At 38.1% G+C, this 22,268-nt stretch overlaps 1 long non-coding RNA gene across 1 annotated transcript in view; it reads right to left on the bottom strand.

The window, feature by feature from the left end:
- Window positions 1–1,369: 1,369 nt before the first annotated feature.
- LOC125778797 (uncharacterized) overlaps window positions 1,370–22,268 on the bottom strand; it is a 146,200-nt gene continuing 125,301 nt past the window's right edge. The window contains exon 3 of the long non-coding RNA XR_007422939.1: window positions 1,370–1,582. This is a non-coding gene — a long non-coding RNA (uncharacterized LOC125778797). The remainder of the gene's footprint in view (window positions 1,583–22,268) is intronic.

The raw sequence follows: 22,268 nt of genomic DNA, 5'->3' as shown, positions 1-22,268 counted from the left end.
GTTCATTTACATTAAGGAGTCTATAAGGCTTTACTCTTTAATGTAAATGAATGTATCTACATGGAAAACTACACACTCGAAATGGCTGTGTTACTTAGCAGAAGTAATAACGGGTGATTTTTTTGAGGTTAGGATTTTCATGCATTAGTATTTGACAGATCACGTGGGATTTCAGACATGGTGTCAAAGAGAAAGATGCTCAGTATGCTTTGACATTTCATCATGAATAGACTTACTAACGAGCAACGCTTGCAAATCATTGAATTTTATTACCAAAATCAGTGTTCGGTTCGAAATGTGTTTATCGACAAATTTTGTTCAGCGATGAGGCTCATTTCTGGTTGAATGGCTACGTAAATAAGCAAAATTGCCGCATTTGGGGTGAAGAGCAACCAGAAGCCGTTCAAGAACTGCCCATGCATCCCGAAAAATGCACTGTTTGGTGTGGTTTGTACGCTGGTGGAATCATTGGACCGTATTTTTTCAAAGATGCTGTTGGACGCAACGTTACGGTGAATGGCGATCGCTATCGTTCGATGCTAACAAACTTTTTGTTGCCAAAAATGGAAGAACTGAACTTGGTTGACATGTGGTTTCAACAAGATGGCGCTACATGCCACACAGCTCGCGATTCTATGGCCATTTTGAGGGAAAACTTCGGACAACAATTCATCTCAAGAAATGGACCCGTAAGTTGGCCACCAAGATCATGCGATTTAACGCCTTTAGACTATTTTTTGTGGGGCTACGTCAAGTCTAAAGTCTACAGAAATAAGCCAGCAACTATTCCAGCTTTGGAAGACAACATTTCCGAAGAAATTCGGGCTATTCCGGCCGAAATGCTCGAAAAAGTTGCCCAAAATTGGACTTTCCGAATGGACCACCTAAGACGCAGCCGCGGTCAACATTTAAATGAAATTATCTTCAAAAAGTAAATGTCATGAACCAATCTAACGTTTCAAATAAAGAACCGATGAGATTTTGCAAATTTTATGCGTTTTTTTTTTTAAAAAAGTTATCAAGCTCTTAAAAAATCACCCTTTACAACAATAATTTTCCTGGCCTTGACATAACCAACTGAATGATTTTGGGCACCTGATATTTCACTCTCTTTTTTCGAACTAACTCTTGCAAGGACTTTTTCGAAAGGACAATGGTGAGCAAAAAATTAGTAGTAGAGTAGGAATTTTACTATTTTATTACTAGGAACTTTCGCGATCGCTTTGTTGATGTGATTTAACGCTGAGCTGCGCACAAAAATTTCATCCTAGTGTCAGGGGTCAAAAATTTTTTTATGAGTGCTCAATAGAATAAATTTATATACTTACGAGTTTCTTAGACAAAATTAGATAAAAGTGAAGTAAAATAATTAAGTTTTTATTTTTACTCTAAATTGTTTTTATTACTTCGCATACATAAAAATTAAATATAACAAAATTCTTAGAATAACATTAATTAAAAACTTTCATTTAATAAAAAATTGTCTCCAAATTTTCAGATTCATTGGATATATCCCATTATCATTTCATACTGAAATCAGTAATTTCTCAGAGTAGACGAAACTTTGCCTACGGACGAGGCCCTGGAAATGAGAAATAAACCATTAAAAAATTTGTAGTCTTAAAAAATAATTAAGAATTAAATGTAATAAATTTTTCTAAAACTTAAAACTTATTTAATACATTTTTGAATTTGTTATTTATTTTATAATATTTTAGAATATGTTTCCAAGGGCTGATCCTATGATCCAGTATTAACACCAACAACAATGTCAGCCTCAAAATGCACCGCAGATTAACTATTGCCAACAGGTACTTCGGACTGAGTAGGCAATTGAAAAGTAAAGTCCTCTCTCGACGAACAAAGACCAAACTCTATAAGTCACTCATTATTCCCAGTCTGTTATGTTGTGTAGAGGCATGGACGATGAGAACATCTGATGAGTTGTGAAAGTTGAGTGAAAGGTTCTGCAAAAGATTTATGGTCCTTTGCGAGTTGGCAACTGCGAATATCGCATTCGATGGAACGATGAGGTGTATGAGATATACGACGACATTGACATAGTTCAGCGAATTAAAAGACAGCGGCTACGCTGGTTAGGTCATGTTGTCCGAATGGACAAAAACACTCCAGCTTTGAAAGTATTCGACGCAGTACCCACCGAGGGAAGCAGAGAAAGAGGAAGACCTCCACTCCGTTGGAAGGTGCAGAAAGACCTGGCTGCACTTAGTATCTCGGCTATAACCACCCAAGTGGTGTCTACGCTAATGAAGAAAAAGATGATATGATTTTGAGAAATACGCAGGCAATATTTAAGGGAAGGTTTGAAACCCCGTCTTAGATGAAAATGTAACGATAACTTTACAGAAGCAGGAATATATACATATGTACATATGTACCATAAGTACGTTTCAAATCATTTTCAGTCAAAATCTTCACACTAGATATGTTATTGTGTATTTTTTTGAGATAAGCATATTTCAAAAAGGTAGAAACTCTGGATAGATAAATGATTTTTAAGTATTCCTAAAAAAATTCATTTTATTTTGACTTTATTCTTTTTAGACTTATTCATTAATATTTTATTTTGCCGACAGCTGGCAACTCCTCTAAAAATATGCATGCTTCGAGCAATATATTTCGTTCTATATATCCAAACGTGGGTAAGAACGAATTATGAACTTAAAATCATCAATTTTACAAAGTCTAAGCACGTTTTGATATTTTTAGGTGCACACGAATATTGGTTTTGCTTAAACTTTGTAGTACGAGCTGTAGCGCACGCTGAGAATTAAAAAATAAAATAAAATCAAACTCCTGCTTAATGACAATAAAAAATAGGTATTTTTAGACTAGATGCTGTGGAGTACAAGTGGGGTTGCGAGCTATTTTTAGCCAAATATTTGAATAGACCTCCTTTTATCGGCAGCAGTGACGACAACCGCAGCAACGACAATGCCAAAGTTACAACAGCTGTTTGAGGACAACGAATGAGGGATATAGATTCAGCCGAGGCGAGTGCAGAAACGCTCACGAAACGTGTGACGCACCAATGACACGCCCACACACACACATGTGACAGGCGAGCGCGACGTGGATTTTCAATGAATATAAAGTGTCGCTCGGAAGCTGGAAACACCAAAACAACAGGGAATTAATCACAATTACAGGGGGTGGGGAACGCTGCCATGAGAGTGGGTCCTCGGTAAGCAGGGAGCGCCATGTGGCGAGACATTTTGTGCCTCGTGCGTCTCCAACTCCGCAACACGTGTGCTTAAGTTTGTGGTATTTGGGTGCCGCGCAATGGTTGAAGGGTGGGAATGAGGAGGGACACAGCATAATTTTTCACTAAGGCACTCTTTATTGCCCCATCTTAGCACATGTGCGCGCGGCAATCACTGCTGATTGAAGAAGTTGCTGAGCATGAATGTGTTGCCGCTGTGTCACAGATGCGGGAAAGTGCGAATGGAAACGCTGACGCTGCCACACACACACACACACGCTCAACTGTGTTATTACGTAAATGCATTTTGGCTTTGGAGTTTTGTGGGAGCACATCATATTGGCTGTTGCATGCCACACAGCAAATATGCGGAAATGTTGCAAGCAGAATTTAACTACAACTGATGATGCATCAAAAATGCGGCGTGATGAGTCGCACACATGCAGAGTAGCTGTAAACACACACACATGCGCTTCATTGTTGCAGCGACGAGGTGCTGAAGGCTGAAGGCTATAAATAACGGTTTTGTGTAGGAATATACACACTGACTTTGCTTTCGCACATATTTATGAAATATTTCTGGGGGAGTAAGCTACAGTCGCTGTTATAGATAGCATATTGATGCCACCAATGACACCACACAGAAGAAGAACATGCATATGTGCAACATATTTGGGGCAAAAGCGGAGCCATAAGCATATACTTATTCACTTACTATATGTATGTTTTGTGGGGATGTTTAAGGTAAAGAAATTATTAATTTAAAAACATTGAAGTTCGCAGCGAAGATCTGTCTTCGATATCTAATTATTATCAATTTTAGATAGAGTTTCCGCAAGGAAATCATCCCAAGAGGTCTATTGACTCACAAATTTACGTTCTTTCACAGCTTTCGAAGCCAGAAGTTCTATAAAAAAATGGAAAACTTGGTTTTGCTAAAATACCTTGAAAATAGAGTAAATAATAAATTAAGCTTTATTCGAGGGGTTTCGACGAATTTAGATTAGTTCCAAACCCTTAATTATGAATGTTTTATATGTAGAAGATCTACATAAGATTAAAAATTTCATGAGATTAGAATAATTGCAGCCTTTTTCAATAAATCGATCTTATATAGATCTTTTCAAAAATTAATTTAAGAAATCTCTGAAGTTACGTGAACAAAATTCAATCTAAATTCAAAATCATTTTTTTTTTTAATGAGGGATGTTGAATATGCCTCAATTCACTTTAACCTTTAAAAATCCATTTGGTAAGATTAAAGTGCTATACTGAACCCTTCTGCCAAAATCGTACACTTAGGATCAAATTTGACTCAGACAGATCCATTTAACTCCGCATCTCCAAAGGCACTGGCTATTGCCAATCAAATTCATTATGATTGAGGTTGCCAATATTTTTGTGTAGGCATTCGTTATCAAGAAATAATAATTTTCGATATAGTGTCGGGTAGGTACGTTCCAGCCGTGTCACCGAAAACTTTCCTCATGACGATAACATTGAAAGAGTAAAAGAAACCGTGCTTGGAAATCATTGTATTATCAGGAGAGTATAGACAGATACTGCAGATAGAATAGAATCTCAACATCTCTTATGGTTCGACTCAACTAATTGGACAATGTTTTGGCTATATATAAAGATCGCTAGACAAACTTTTGAAGACGCAAACAGCTGTCAAACACACATTAATTGACGAATGGTGATCAAAACTCAAAATAACTTAAAAACGCTGTACCAATCCAATAAGGAATTCTTGGTCAGTTGCATTAACACGCACAAAATAAATGACGAGTCAGGGCCAAATTTGAGCTTCCGGTTTATCATACGGTACAAATTACTTAATTTCCAATCGAAATATGATTTTTATTATGACTTAACGAAATTTGGCACAAAACTTTAAAACAAGGCTTCTTCTATTCTATTCAATATTGTATTATTTTTATTATTTTATTATCTTTTAGATTCTCCAAGATCTTCGGTTGATCAAGTCTCTTCCCCTCAGCAACTATACTTACATACGTATGTAAGTATGTATGCTGATTGAGGAGGGTGAAAGGGAGAAATTCGGATACCCACGCTGATACAATTACTAAATATTCTTATGTACTCAGATTGAACTTTAAACCAGTTCAAAATTTTTCAAAACGATACCCAAACTAGTTGATCTGAAATTCAGCTTATATTAAGTATTCGGTATTCTTCTATATATGTATATAAGCACATACATATGTACGCTTAGAAGGGGAGTTTATTGGCACTACATTCATACATATATACAAGCTCTGAGGCACTCGCTATATTTCAACTGGAACTTTCAAAATTCTTAGAGAATCAACGCAGAAATGAGAACTTTCCAGAGCAGGGAAATTCTTTAACACTTGAACACACACTCACACACACACGAACACATACCCATCCAGAAGCGCTAGGCACTTCGCTTAGCGCACAACTGTAAATAATTAAAATAGAAATAATAGCCCGATCGAGGGGAGCACAATGCAATTGATGTGCCAATGTTATTGTAACCAACAGCAGTAAGTGTGGCAATGAACCGATGGGGTCGAATGGCTGTGAGCATGGTGTGGGCCACACTTATTAATTGGCGGGCACACCACACCGCGACTACACATGTAAACACATACTCAAACGCTTGTATTTAAGGAAAATGGCTTGTCAGCCCCCTCGGCCTCTCCTCGCGCTCGCCGAGCGATAGCAAATTTGTTGAGAAAATATTTGGTTTTACTAAAATTGTGTTGTTGCTGTTAGTTTGCAGCAAATGTTGATTTGTTGGCGGCTGTGGATGATGTTGCATGCCACATTTGTTGATTTTCGTCTTCTGTTGATGTACTTTTGTTGTTCTTCTACAACAAATACTGGCGACCGGGTGCGCAGCGGCTGCTGCTCGTCCAACATTGGTGCTGGTGCTTATAGTGGTTGATGCCGCTGGTGTTGGTGGTGGTGGTGTTTGCGCGGGCGCTGCTTTTGGCTTCTGCTTATTACTTGCTCTCTTAATGACTTATTCTTTCTTTAATTTTTAATTCATTATTGTTTTGTTGTTTCGATAAATTTGTGAGTCGCTTGGGTGGGGGAGTGTGATTAGATTTAGAAATTGCGGCGTGGCAGCTTTCAGTGCGGCAGCTGTGTTTATGTTGTTGTGCCCTCAAAAGGCCCGATTTAAGAATACACACATTTTTATAAATTGAAATGGAAAAATTAGAAATTGGGGAGTGTGAAATGCGTGCGAGCTCGCACGGGCGGCGGCGAGGAGTGCCATGCTATTGTGGCATATAATTTTTTTATTTATCCCAATTCACATAAAACGCTTTTCTAAGTGTACTTTGTTTACATTTAATTATGTGACCCAAATATGTACTTAAGTTAGCCAAGCAAGCAGACACAGATGCTCCTAAGTCAGCACGAACGCACAGTTTTCTGATTTTCTCGTATTTCTTGTGCTATAAAAATATTTTTTATCAACATCTGGTGTTACAAAAAATCTACATATATACATACATATGTACTCTATAGAAAAGTAAAATAGTCTCATGAATGCACAAATTATTTCTGAAAATCCTCAAATAGAATATTCAATGTAGTTGTCAAATTGATTTTATGATCCTTATACGATCTTAAACTTTGCTTAGTTCATGAAATTTATGTATATGTAAGTCATAGAGAACCACTTGAGACTATAACAAGTAGTAACTGATTTTTGAAAGGAACTCTTATGGAAATTCCACAGGTCAAAATTTTATGCGTTTATAGTCTCCAAAAAGTGGTATTTTTTATGAGTAAAAAATAGACTATGTTCTTAATTTTAAAATTCATAATTTATTATTCAAAATCTATATCGTCCTCTTCAAGTAATCCCCCTTGACCTTAGCAGTTTGGCCCATCGGAAGAAATTCGGAGTGCACCACACCTCTATAATCGAAGAAAATTGCCACGATATTCGGCCGATTGACCGTTTATTTCCAGATCGTAAGCTTAAGTTCTAAGACTCATCGCCATAAATAACATGCTTCAAGACATCCTGGTAGTTGATATGTTTTTCGAATAAACCGAGTGATTTTGGAAAAAATCTTTCACTTTTCCTTAACCCACTGATCCTCCAATGATGCCAGTAAGTTACCTAAATGTTAATCCTCAACTCTCAAGCATCAATTCTTTCACTTTATTGACCCCGATCACACGAAATTCTTTTTAAACCGTAAAAAGCGAAAAATGTACTACCATTTCATTAATTTAAGTTTATTTACTTGAAACAAACATTCAAAACACCCTGTATGTGTATACGATTGTATTGTATATCATAAATTTCATGTGAAATATTCTATCATTTCGGCTTAAGTGTAATTAAGTGTTTGCTTAATTAGCTAGCCGACAAGTTGTTGTTTATGTTGTTGGTGGAGCTATCCACAGCCGCTGTGACTCTTCTAATACAATAAAATTAAATTTGAAGTTAAAAGTTGGCAGCAAATGAAAAGTAGCACGAAGAAGAAGATAAGCCGACAGCCGCGTTTGAAATGTAAAATATTAGGCTGATTCACGCCATAATAATTATAAGAAAATTAAAATCAGTTACCATGCTATTGTGGTAACAACAACAACAACGACCGCAGTGGCAACCAAAACAGGTGTCAGACGGAAAAGTTGCATGTGTGTGTGCGCCTCAGCGCTTCAGCGATTTTCACAGCCGATAAAACTTGAACTTGCAACACGCACACACACACACACACACACCCACACTCATAAACACCGACCCAGTCTAAATGTGTGCAACCTCACAATGCTCTCGAGCGTATTTTGCACTCATTAACAGCCGCAGAAGCGTCAACTATGCCACCAGGCGGCGTGGTGGTAGTCAGCCAGCCGGTCAGCCGATGGGTTAGTTTGCCATTTCGGCAGCTTAGTCGGCTATTTAGTTACAAGTTAGTCGGCTCAAATATTAATAGCCATGAAACAACGCGTAATGCAATGTCAGTGTCAGACAATTACACACACGCCTCTACGGCGTTGCCACCATAACGGTGGCACTGCTCACTTGAGTCTCGAAGCGGCGAGTCACCCCTTGGAGACGCTGGCTTTGCGGCTCTTGAAAGGCTTCAGCGCGTCGCATCGCGTTTTCTTCACTTTACCGAAGATATCAAAGATAAGCTGCTAATTTTACATTTACGCAAACACAACAACAACACCAAAGCATGTTTAGTATAATAACAAAGAAAAGCGAAAAACCAAAAAAATAGAAAAGTAAAAAAGGGGCAATGAAGTCTGTGAATTGAAATTATGCGCAACAATGGAAAATTTTGACGCAAATAAAGTGGGTTGTTTGTACAAATATGCGAGAGACTCAATTAATGCTTGAGCGATTTTCTTAATAGCAAGGCCATTAGGGTGCTTCAACACATTGGCGGCTCGCATAAATTTCGGAACAACATTTTTGAGTTAAAACTCTTTAGCGAGACGTTATTTATCAACAGCACGATTTAGAAAAGAAAAATAGTATAATAAATTAGGCGTTTTATTTTTCTTCAAATATGGAAGCAACGACAGTTGTATTTGAACTTTGAAATTCCTGTTTTTAGGATCTTAGTTCCTTGCAAATTTTGTTTAAAGATCGCAAGCCTAGCAAGCTGAGCACCAAGCTTACAATTCCTTAGAAAAGAGTTTTCACTACTAGATCGGGGCATGGTGACCCGCGGCCCACCTAATCGTAAAAAATTTAATAAATATAATGATTCAACGTTTTATTCATTAACCATCTGAAGAAATCGAAGTATGTATGTAAATGCCATATAAGCTATATCTAAGAGGATGCAATATCGAATCAAGTATTGATGTATTCAACTGATCATTCGTCGATCTCTCTTCAAAAACAAGAATATTAGAAATTCAGCAAATTCCTCGACAACTAGTTGAAATTATTTTCCAATGCAAAGCCTTGTATTCGCCCAGAAGATGATAGTCTCATCTTCTCTACCTCTTGGCAGTTTCTACAAGAGTCGTTGTATAATATGCTCAGTTTACTGGCATGTCTTTCAATAAGACAGTACTAGAGTTCTTTGTCAGTCCTTTTGGATTTTAGTAATCGGTATGTGCTGGCCAAATTCCCTTCATACCACGTTTGTCTGGTTGTTGAGCAAGTTAGGGATTGTTTTCACCGAGATTCAGCTATATAATGTATGACATCTTAATCGTTTAAATGTCTACAAGTAATCAGAGGCATATATATATATATTTATTTATATATAGGTATGTAGGGTCTAATTTTAAAGCTGTAGTATGTGCTTCACAGTTGCCAGGAATATGACCGATTTACTAACATCACGAAAATAAAACACAAAAAAACAGGCGCTCATATTGGCTTCGACACGGTTTAAGAAAGAAGAAACCTTTAATTAATAAAGGGTGATTTTTTTGAGGTTAGGATTTTCATGCATTAGTATCAGACATGGTGTCAAAGAGAAAGATGCTCAGTATGCTTTGACATTTCATCATGAATAGACTTACTAACGAGCAACGCTTGCAAATCATTGAATTTTATTACCAAAATCAGTGTTCGGTTCGAAATGTGTTTATCGACAAATTTTGTTCAGCGATGAGGCTCATTTCTGGTTGAATGGCTACGTAAATAAGCAAAATTGCCGCATTTGGGGTGAAGAGCAACCAGAAGCCGTTCAAGAACTGCCCATGCATCCCGAAAAATGCACTGTTTGGTGTGGTTTGTACGCTGGTGGAATCATTGGACCGTATTTTTTCAAAGATGCTGTTGGACGCAACGTTACGGTGAATGGCGATCGCTATCGTTCGATGCTAACAAACTTTTTGTTGCCAAAAATGGAAGAACTGAACTTGGTTGACATGTGGTTTCAACAAGATGGCGCTACATGCCACACAGCTCGCGATTCTATGGCCATTTTGAGGGAAAACTTCGGACAACAATTCATCTCAAGAAATGGACCCGTAAGTTGGCCACCAAGATCATGCGATTTAACGCCTTTAGACTATTTTTTGTGGGGCTACGTCAAGTCTAAAGTCTACAGAAATAAGCCAGCAACTATTCCAGCTTTGGAAGACAACATTTCCGAAGAAAATTCGGGCTATTCCGGCCGAAATGCTCGAAAAGTTGCCCAAAATTGGACTTTCCGAATGGACCACCTAAGACGCAGCCGCGGTCAACATTTAAATGAAATTATCTTCAAAAAGTAAATGTCATGAACCAATCTAACGTTTCAAATAAAGAACCGATGAGATTTTGCAAATTTTATGCGTTTTTTTTTTAAAAAAAGTTATCAAGCTCTTAAAAAAATCACCCTTTATAATTCACTTTAAAATATTTAAAAAATCAATTATTGCTATGTTTCGGGATCAAATCGTTGGTGTTCTGAATGAAAGCTGATCATATTTCACTAGAACTTCTTTATACCAAACCAAAGCCAGAAGGCTGCAATTTTCTCATGCAAATGGGATCCAAAGCGAACCATTGTACTTCTGTCTCAAAGAGCGCTTAATTCTAAAATCCACGAGTCCAATTATTTGCAGGAAAGCCTTCAACTAATATAAATACTTGCCATTGACGACTATGATAATATTTGTCAGATTACACCTAACCACATCTTTGAATAGAGATACTCGTATAAATGGAAACATCGAATTTTTGGAATTTTTTTTTTAACCATCAGTAAAAATACAAATACATTTAATACATTTTTTAAAATGTATAAATAAACTCAAACTGAAGGGTGTTTTGGATGTTGACCTTTTTTATTTTTAGAAAGTGGAAGAAACTAATTATGACTGCTGCTTGTGGGGGAAAAGCCGACTACCGGAATCATGACATAAGTGGGAAGCCGGAAAGTGGAAATTATCGCACTACAAGAGCACAAAAGCCAACAACAACAACAACGCAGCATAATTTCGAAACACGCTTGTTATTGTTGGAAAGAGTCGGCGAGAAAACAAGAAATAAATTTAATACACGAAAATCATATGCCGAAATAAAACAATGGCAACAATTGTAACGAAACAAGAAATGTGCACGAGCAGCATCTGAGGCAATGGCAACAGCCACCAAGCGTTGCTTGTGCGACGTGTTGTTTACACACGAGCGGCAAAGCAAACAAATAAATTTCCCAGCAATTGTCTTGGCATGGGACGAGACGAGACGTTGAGGTGACGATAAGCGAGTGACAAGCCGCGGCAGAGCGCGCTGAAGGCTATGTGGCATATCTTCATGAAAGTCGCAGCGCTGACGCTGTTGCGGGCCTTGCAGGAGGTGTGGGGGGTGAATGTGAACGTGTGACCGCACCCACGTCTCACGCAGCATACTGCGCTGCGTCGCGGTCTTCTCCCTTCAAATAGCTACTAATTTAAAGCTTAAATGGAGTTTGAACTTCATTCTGTCAGCGGGCAACTTACAAACTCACACACATCTACGTACATACGCGGCTGTCACTGCGCCTGCGCGGCTGTTTCGGTGGAGCTGAGTGCGCGTGTGGCGGAAGTAAAATATAAAACGTGAGGAAAAACACTGCGCGGCAGGCAATGTTTATACATATTTGCTTACATATTGTACATGTGTATGTTTGTATGTGATAAGTGAATATTTATTAAGTAAATATGTATTTATTTGAATTTTTATGCTGCGTGGGTGAGTACATTAAACTCGCTGCTTTACATATTTATATTTATAAATTTGGAATTTAACAGCTGTATGTGTCGGGCTGAGAGCAACAAACTTGGGACGTGCCATCAGGAAGGTGACAAAAAATATTCGGTAAAATTAGCGGTTTTCCTCAGCTACTTGCTTAAGACTACCTGGATTTTATTATAATTTTGCTTGAAAATATTTCTATATTTCACTCGAGATACATACATACTTATGTACATATAATAAGTAGTAAAATCATTATTACGGCTTATAATAAGTAAAAATTCGACACTATTTATACCCTCAGCAGAGAATATTAAGTTTGCCACGATATTTGTAGCACCCAGAAGGAAACGTCGGGCACCCTATAAAATACATATATACGCATACATATTTATATAAAACTTATCAAAGTAATGAGCCATGCCGATTTAGTTAAGTCCATCCGTCTGTCCGTATACGCAATCTAGTCATTAATATTTGATATATTGAACTAAAAACTTTCACCTGTCCTTTCCTTACCAAGAAGGGCGATATCAGACTAAAACCGGCCGGACCGATATCAAGGGCTTGCGTAGAAAATTTTTTCATTTGACGAGCATTTTTTCCAAAATGTTGGGATTAAATATGCTTATATTTACATGCACATCTCGACCATTTGTCTCCATAATTAGCAACGAATACTGGAAGCAGTATTACCAATTCGCCTCGAGTAGACTTGGAAGTTATACAATCGGTTAAATCAGCGGCTTAATCACCGGTTAATTTACAAATGAATTTCTTAAGGCCAATAGACAATTCTAACCGAAACTCTTGTCTACAAGTGGATGTTTATAGTGATCCCGCTCTTATACAAAACCTTCATGAGCTGTAGGGAGTGCATGTGTTAGTTTTCTTGCCAAATCTTTCAATGTTTTTGGAGTTTGGTTAGCCGTGGCTTGCTGGGAAACAATTCGCAGTTAATAACTAATAAGGTAAATGTCAAACGATTTATGTATGTTCGCTAACTTCTTGACATTTTGAAGGTATCTTTATAATGCCAATTTCATCTAAAGCCTCTACACTATTGGCAGACTTCGTTGAGTCAATTTTAACAAGATTCTCTTGGGACGAATTTTAAACAGCAAAATCATTGACCATAGATAGGAACGAGTAGTAATCACCGGTCTGAACTATTAGGTGGATGCATAAGCACCTCCCAACAAAGCTCCCATAGTTTCTGCCGAGTAACCACCGATGTATGGCAGGCGTTTTCTTGGTGGAACATAATTCCACTCCTGTTATCCAAAGCTAGCCGCTTCTGGGATACCTTCGTACAGTCAAATAATTGACTGTGCAGATCGAATTTAAGGTGTGATCATTGAGAATCAGCTCAAAGTGGATGACTCCTTTGCGATCCCACCAAATTAATAACAAAATCTTCCTGCTCGTCAATCCAAGTTAGTCACCGCTTACACCAGCTGTCCACAAATCGATCACAACTGTTTGTCGTAAGTGCTCTACTTTTCATCACCACAGAACCCCGCTTCAGAAATTCACACATATTGTTGCAATTAAGCAGACGGAAATCTAATCCATGAATTTTGTTTAGGTTCACTCGTGTGACAACCAAATATCGTTTTTTAACCAGTCGTATTGGTAGTCGATTTTGGTTACCAATGTTTAGCTCGTTAGTAATCGAAACAGAGCATACATGACGGCCGGACTCGTCGATTTCCATATTTTTATCGAAATTTTTGACAATTAGTGATTTAGAGCGTCTTAATCATCACAATTACCGAAACGCAATACACTAAATAAAAATTACAAATGACTGGCTGTTATAGAATTAGAGCCATGCGGACAATTCACACCGCCCAATTGGCGGTTTTTTCTCTTTGCTCGTGTTCAGCTTTGACGCATTCAAGTAATGCTGAGTCGGGCTAGCTCAATTACTTATTGCGGTTCTTACACGACAGCCGAATATAAAGAATGGACTCGGCTACATATCCAGTCAAATTAAGAGCAATAAATATTAATTCATGCGCGTCCCAAGATTAAAAATTATTGTGTGGATTGATGTTTTTGTCGGTAGCAACCTCTTTTGGACGTTCATCGTCTTCGGTGCTAATTTTACCACGTCTACACTCAGGATAATTCTTAATAATTGATTTTCCTGTGGCCCGAAAATACGTCATGAAGCCCAAAATCTAGCTCAAAAACTTGGATTGCTGCACTTAAAATGATATAATTCGCAAACTAAAGATCCGACAGCTGTCAAGTTTATAGATGCGCCTTTTGAAGGTTAGAGATAACTTAAAATTATATGGATTTAAATCTATCAGCGCCATCTATGTGTCAGACCGGCGATTTTTCAATTGACATAGTAAAATTAAGATTCAAGCATGATTCATAACTCAGAAACGTGTTTAAGCAAATGTAAAAATATAGTGACATATCTGAATCACGATGCATATATTACAGTATATGCTACCCAACCATACGTATATACATATCTACATCTGCATATCATAAGGTATATTTGTTACATACATAAATAAACTAATCATTGGTGGCATTAGATTGTGGACAGAAGAAACAGATGCGAACACAGGCTCTCAATTGCAGCTACATTTATCAGTTTTGTTGTTGTTGTTTGGGGAGCAGCAACACACTGACGGCAACTGCGCTTATGCCAGAGTCGCACCGGCTTATGATTTGAAGCTGCCACCGATGTTATGCCATAAAAGAGCGCGTGCACACGAGCGGTTATAAAACAAAATGACATAGTTCACTGTGTTTGTTGTTGTTGTTGCTGTTTTCATAATGACAATTGTTGTTTTGGTGGCGGACAAAGTACTAGTTGGATTTTGCATCGCTCCACACCGCAGCAGCAACTGTGTGACATAATCAGTGCGACAACAACAACAATGACAACAAAACACTATTTATGCGCCACATTTTTAGCGTAAGCTGTCACAGTCTCATAAACACTCGCACACACAGACACACCCACACATACACTCGCGCATGCAGTTGCAAGCGCTTACGAGCGTGTGATGTCGCATTATCGCTCGGCTTCCATTGTTGTCGCCGCCACTTGTGGCTTGTGGGGGCTGTTGGAGGCTGTGAAGGCAGACTACTTCGGTGACGCAGCGCTGACATATTGAGAGTTCAATGAACCAACAAATAATAACAAATGTGCCGCCGTCAAATTGCTACTTTCGACACAGGGACACGCACACACTCTCACACTCGCGCATGCAGCGATTGTGTGCTTTGGTTGTGCTGAAGTGGTGGGCCGCAGCAACGCCGCTCACACCCGCGCCCCACTCACTAGTCGCTGCGTTTTGGTAATCTTTATCGCCTAAGCGGCTGCAACAACAACAAAAGCAATAGGTTGACGAAAAACATGAGCAGCGATGAAAATGTGGTAGCGCAACGGCCACTGCAACAACAACAACCAAAAGCAGCGGCAACAAAAAGCTGACACAATCATGTCAACCAGATATGTAGGCATCCACTTGGTGCTCGGTGTGTCGGGCAATTTGTTGACAATGTTGTTGCCGCGATTGTTTACAGCTTTGGTTGTTGCTTTTGTTCTCTTTTTTTCATTTTTTTTTGCCTTTTAAGTTTTATGGCTTTGTGTTTGCTGGCCGCACGTTTACTGTGTTTATTGTGTCGTGGTGCGTGAATTTAATTTGCGCCTGCGCAGCCTATGCCCCAACAAACAACTCGCTAACTCGGTATTAAATGTAGCGAATAAAGAAATCGACTTGTATGGGTGGAGCTGAAGCTTTTGTACCATACGTGTAAATTGGAATGGGTATTAATTTAGTTTGAGAAATAGGTTAGAATTTGATCAAATTTGACCCGGATTGAAATCATCATATACATATAATTTTTTTATTGCGAATCGCCTATCTCTCTCGGTTAAATCAAAGACATAGTGCTTCAAATCGTCGTATTGTATCATAGAGATACCAGAGAATTTCAACGTCTCTTATGGAGCGACTCAACCATTTTGATTATTGTTTTTGGGTATGAATCGAGTCAATGCTAAGCTTGTATTAAAATACTTGTTTTTTTGAATCTGCTCTATCCTAAATACAAGTACTTGAGTGCCACAAAGCAGTCAGTAAAGGCCGTGAAGGCATCGAAAAAAAACCGGAAACCACAAAATAATTCCTTGAATGCACTGAAGATCATCCCAAAGAATTCTTATAACAAGCGTATAGAAAGTTGTTTAAGCGCTGATTTTGTTTTGGCTCAGAAGCCTTTGAAGTGTAGTAGCTTAGTGTCAGTCCGAACCAAATTTGATCAGATGGCATTTTACCAGTTGTGTATTGGGTATAAAAGCTAATGCAGTGTTTAAAAAACCTCATGCAACGCAGCTGCAACAAAAACAATTGTTAGTAAGTCGTCGACGCACGCTTTTCGCGTTTGACAATTTGTAGTGCGACGCGTTGTCTTCGCTGTTCCTCTGCGCTTCGGATTTCAGCCGCCGTCGCTTGTTGGCGAGCAATTGTTTTGCTGTACGATTGCTTTTTGCCGATTGCCCATTTTGGTGTCACCTTTTTACGCTCAATTTGGCTTCGGTTTGGAACGGTGTTTATTTCTGAAATGTTGTTTGACATAATGGAGACGCCACAGCATTGTGTGGGGCGGTGTTAATTATGTTTGTAACGACGAAGCGTGAACCAAATGATGAACGACTCAAATGAATGAGGTGTATATTGCCAGTTTGTGTAATTTATGGAGATTGGTACAAGGTTTTCAATCAATTTTTAACATGTCAGTGGTTTTTAAATATTAAGATGGTAGTAATCATTACAGGGAGGTGAACTAATTGATTAGAGAGTGTTCTTGTAAATTGTAAGAATAGAGTTTTGGGATGTGGTAAAAATATGAGTTCGTCAGTTAAGTTATGTTTTGGCATACTACTTCTTGAATATTTGCCAGAGAGTCTGGACTACTTTTCTAAAGCGGCAGGTTGCATAAAAAAATATTTTTGTCAGACAAGTTCATATAATTGTCGAATTAGCTTTAAAATTGTTAGAAATTGCTAGCAGCCAAGCTTGGCACTAAGGAGACCAAACTTCTGACCTGTGAAACTCTGTATACGCTTAGAGAGGGAGAACGAAACAGTTTTTGTATAGAATTTACATAGACGAACTAACATTTTTTATTGAAAAAATCAAATCAAACCCTATAAAAAAAGAGAAAATTTTCCCTTCTTATCATCACGTTAGATCCAAGAAACAAAATAAAATTTAAAAGACATTTGTTAATGATCGATACATTAGGATGTGTTAAGAAAAATGAACATTCTTTCGCTTATTATTCTGAAAAATAGGTTCTAAGACCCCTCAAGGAAGTTTTTTTTAATTATGAGCTCTTTATTGTAACGGGAAATCTTCTGACTTACAGTTTTCTATCTTTTTCTTATTATCAGATTGAAAATTTCCCATCTCGCTTCCAACTATTTGAAAAAGTACCTCGTTTCAAAATTTTTTTACGATGCAACAACATGGTCTCTTACGATTTTTTCGTAAACCTGTGATATATCCCCTTGTTCCAGGAGGGGATATCTGTTCTGGAGCAAAGCTCGATTAGATTACACTTCGTATCAATATCATTGCGTCAATGATGCTGAATTCAGTTTAGTATTTTATTCATTCGCCCAGTACTACTCAGTACTAGGGTGATCGTAAATGAAAACACTCTTATACGAGACCCGAGTCGAACAAGTAATATAAAGATTTTGATACCGAGTAGGTAGAGCCAAAGTAATCACAAAAGTTACAATGTGGTGGCATTGAAATAAAAGTTCACTCCGGCTTTTTAGGACGAGCCTAATGTGCACTTGAGTAAATAATTATCGCTTCGATTGTGTCGCATGCAGATTTCCGACAGATTAGTGCACAAGCGGTTTAATTAATTCTTGTTTCCGTGCATTTATTGCCATTTTCTTATTTTTCGCCGAACATAATTGAGCAACAAGTGCCGTTGCTTGGTCGTTATCTGCCGGGCAAAAAGCAAGTTGGGCTCAAGTCCACCCAATGCATAAGAAGCGATGTGTTTATCGGTATGTAAGTGAGTATTTTAGCACATTTGCATGTGTTGATGTATGTATGTGTGGCATGTGTGGCACGGCACATTTGCTCGTTGTATCTCTTTTATCTGTGCGGATTATCACACCCAGACGTTTGCTAAGCAGCTTACAAAATGCTTAATTGATTATGTTTGCAATCGCCAGCAGTAGCGGGCAACAAACATGCCAACAACAACGACAACAACAGCATGCAGGCCGTGGCTGGCCTAAAGAAAAACACAAATGCTGTGGCAAGCTTATTTAAATGTACAGTTGTAACTGTTGTTGTTGTATGGGTGCATGAGTGAGCGAGCGCGCTTAGGCCTAACGCCTCATTGCATATTTATCATGTTGTGGCCATCGATTGCGATTAAAATCAGGCCCAAGCCGGACCGCCGATCGGCGCCGCTTTTGGCCATCGAAGTCGTGCGAGTCAAGCGAGCGACCAATATGTTTTGTAAGCGTTTTTCCTCCTGTGCGCCCATAGTGTGTATGTGCGTGTGTGAGTGTGTGCGGTCGTAAGCCGCTAAGCATTTGCGCATTTGTTGCAAGTTGAGCTGCAAGCGCGCTCTGCATTCACACGCGTTTTGTCGCTGTGCGCGCCACATTTAGTTGTGGCGTTTGGCTTTTGCCTCGTTTTTGCCGCACTTGCGAATTTATTAGTTCATTCAATTTGTTTTTCTACTTAGTATTTATTTATATTTTTAGTGCTTGGCGGTTCGGCGGCCTAATCGATTGCGTTGCCAATAAAAAGTTGCTGGAAAAATAAGCAAACAAAATGCGTTCAAATAAAAATGTTGCAAAAACATGAGAAACTACAAGCAACTTCGACACGATCGCTGTGTTGTAGTCGCATACAACAACAACAACAAATGGAGTTAGATGCTCGCACATATGCCGGCGGCTTTGCCCGTTGCAGCAGCAACAGTTGCCGCAGCGGAGGTGTGAACAACATATGCCGTTACTATTGCTTTGGCTTTTGCTCGTTTTGTTGTTGCCGTGGTTGGCACAGCAGTTGGTGTGGACCGCTGCTTCGCGAAATAAACTGGATTTATTGATTAATCCAAATAAATAGTTTTATGTAATCTTGTTGCCAATAATATGTTGTCGCTATTTTTTTACGCTCTTATTTTATATAAGCTCGAGCCTTTGCGATGTTTTCCTGAATATACATATGTGTGTGCGCATACAAGTAAAGGTATATGTACGCATGCGTATGAGGTATTACGAAATAGTCGGTTAGTATGGCAAAAAAATATTACATAATAAAATGTGTGAATCAGGATTACGGTGACATATACATATATCGGTACATTATATGCTTGGACTTATTAGATAATAATCAAAAGTATGAATTACACAAAGTTAGTTGTATAAGTTGGTTTGCAAGGTACCCTTAAGGGGTATGTTCAGTGTAGCGCGCATAAAATTATTCACCAACTAAAGCATGAGACATTATAGAAAATATACCGTCTCAGTCAGTTAAGGCAGGATACTCATTAAAAGAAGGCTCTAACTTTTGCTCAGTCTCAATCGATCTGCATTTTCGACGATTCCGCGTTTTATAGACTTAACTAAATTACTACTTTGTGGTATGAAATCCACCAAAATTCGAACGATTTCGCGAGAGATGTCTAGCTGTCTTGCCATCTCTCTAACGCTTACCTGACGATTTTCAAGCACCACATCCTTCAATTCTTTCAATATTTTCATCAGTTGAAGAGGTCGAAAGTCGTCCACAACGAGACAGGTCTTCAACGATCTCTCGACCGTCTTTAAAGGCTTTGTACTACTCGTATTCTTGTTTTTTTGAATGACCGTATGATTTTTTCAACGTTCGTATTGACTCCGCACAGGAAGTTTGGTTAGAAATACAAAATTTTAGACAAATTCTTTGTTCAATATTTTTATCCATTTTAAAAATCGCAACCCACTACTGAGGTGTACCGACTTAAGCAGCTGCTGTAAACAAACCGGTTGATAGATCGCGCCTATATTTAGCATAGTATTTTAGGACAGTCCTACCAACTTAGCGAAATACATTTTCTTATATATATATATCATTTATCCCGGGAATTCAGTTACAATTTCCCCGAACTCTTTTGTCGAAATATAAGATCATATGTTCCCTGTGAATATACTATGTCAGAAAAAGCACTGTTCCAGGAGTATTATTCTAAAAGCTTGTATTCTACAAATGTTAAATTCTTTAATTAAACGTTTGATAATATAATTTAAAGTTAGAAATAATTAAGGAAGGCCTAACATCGGGTGTAACCGTACATTTTATACTCTGGCTACTTGCTACGATCAAAGCCGGGGAAATTTCTTCAGGTTTTGGCAGAACTTGATTTGTTTTGCTAGGACACTAACATATTGATAGCCAAAGCAAAAGTTTGAAATATTACTTTAGATATAAGAGAATAGAGGTATATATAGATATATTTTTGGCATTACTGCAAATTACTATTAGAAAAAGATCCTCTCTGAGTTTAATTAAGGTACCCCACATACCATCAACACACACGCAATTCTCATGGCAACTCGGGCTCGTCGTCTGCAATGAGTGGAGGTTTGACTGCAATTACATCATTCACTGAGAGGGAGTCGGTGAAGTTGTTTATGACTCCAATGTGAATTGCGGTCAGTACATGTCTAAAGTTAGATGCGTGCGAACGTCTGGTCGACGTATTGTCTTATTGTCGTCGACGCAGTTGAGGAAGGACCTCTTGATTATGCTAGCAGGCAGTTCGGCTTCCAATAAGTGACTGCAGGAATGTTTTCTATGAATATGCTCCTTAACTGAGACATACACTCACTGTGTAGATTTCGGTAGGAGATATCAAGAGGCTTTCCCTTATAGTATACAATATACAAGTGGAAGGTCGAAAATCTTAACATTTTAAGCTAAGACAGTCAACTTATTTTTCTCATACAGACATAGGTACTATATTATAATCAGGAAATGATTCTCTCTGAATTTTAAAAATTTATCTCACATATTGACCGATATTTGCGGTAATAATAAAGGAAACGTAGAAAATTGCCGAGCAACGCGAGTCGCCCGTGTGAAAGTAATGGGAAAATCAAAGGGAAATTGCCTATCATGAGCAATAAAGGTTTCCGTGTGTAAGTATAAGAAAGACTAAAGGTTAAAAAAAGAAACTTTTTACTCTGTGTGCGTGTATTTAAAGCTGATATAGAGCAAAGCCTTGTGAGTGCCACTTATGAACTGCACATTATAAAAATATAAACTATAGTCGGTGCATTACTTTTGTCTATACCGAATTTCTTAGCCGAAAAATCGCATTAAGAGATTTTCAAGTTAATTGCTTATATCATCTCAATCGCTTTTCTTTTTGCCAGGGTGAAAGTGAAATGCGCAATGAAACATTCATTAACCACACATACCTTCGTACACTCAAATGAATGTGGAGCCGATTGTTCGTTCAACAAATCACATATACATTTATTAAATTAAAGCGCCACATGAGAAATAACTCAATAATATTTGATAAGCCGTAATGTGTGTCTGCGAATTTGTGAAGAAATTTTCATTTTCTCCGATTTTGTGATTTACCCAAATTTGTTTAATGCACAACGGACGCACACCCATATACTCGTACATACATGTGTTTAGTCTTCATAAATAATTTAAAAGAAAGTGAAATGGAATTTGTTGCAGCAAAGCATATAAATAAAACAGTAAATATGTCTGTATTTGTACAAAAATAATAAAATCCACAACTGAACTGAATTGACCAAAAATTATAACGAATTAAAAACGCCAAACAAAAGCAAAAAACATATGAATGAATAGATAAGTAAGTAAGAAATAATGAGAAGCTGAAAATTGGCAGCAAAAGATTGCCGGCTGGCATTTGGTAATTATCGACAAGCAGCTGTGTTCACTGGCGCCTGTGCACATTTCGCGCCTTTCATTGGCATCTTATGCAATTTTCTTTTGTGTGCCTGTCTCTTGTTGCCACGAAATTTTCAAAGCTTTAAAAAATGCAAACTTAGTAATTTGAGAAAAAATGGTAAGACTTTGTTCATAATTTTAAAATTCTTAATTTATTGTAATATACGTAGCGATTGACGTATAATGTCTTCACTTAGCTCAAAACGGTTACCCCGGAGCGGTCTTTAAGTTTGCTGATTAGCCAGAAGTCACACGGAACTAAATCGGGCGACTACGGTGGTTGAGGCACGATATTGGTTGAAAATTTGGCGAAGAATTCACGAAGAGCCAATGCTGTTCCGACGGTGCATTTTCGGGTTTCAAAAACCATAAATCCGGCCTCTTTTTACGAATAGCTTCG

This window comes from Bactrocera dorsalis, chromosome 5, assembly GCF_023373825.1.
Source record: "Bactrocera dorsalis isolate Fly_Bdor chromosome 5, ASM2337382v1, whole genome shotgun sequence".
In the NCBI taxonomy this organism is placed as follows: Eukaryota; Metazoa; Arthropoda; class Insecta; order Diptera; family Tephritidae; genus Bactrocera; species Bactrocera dorsalis.
This window is presented reverse-complemented; position numbering and strand designations above follow the sequence as displayed.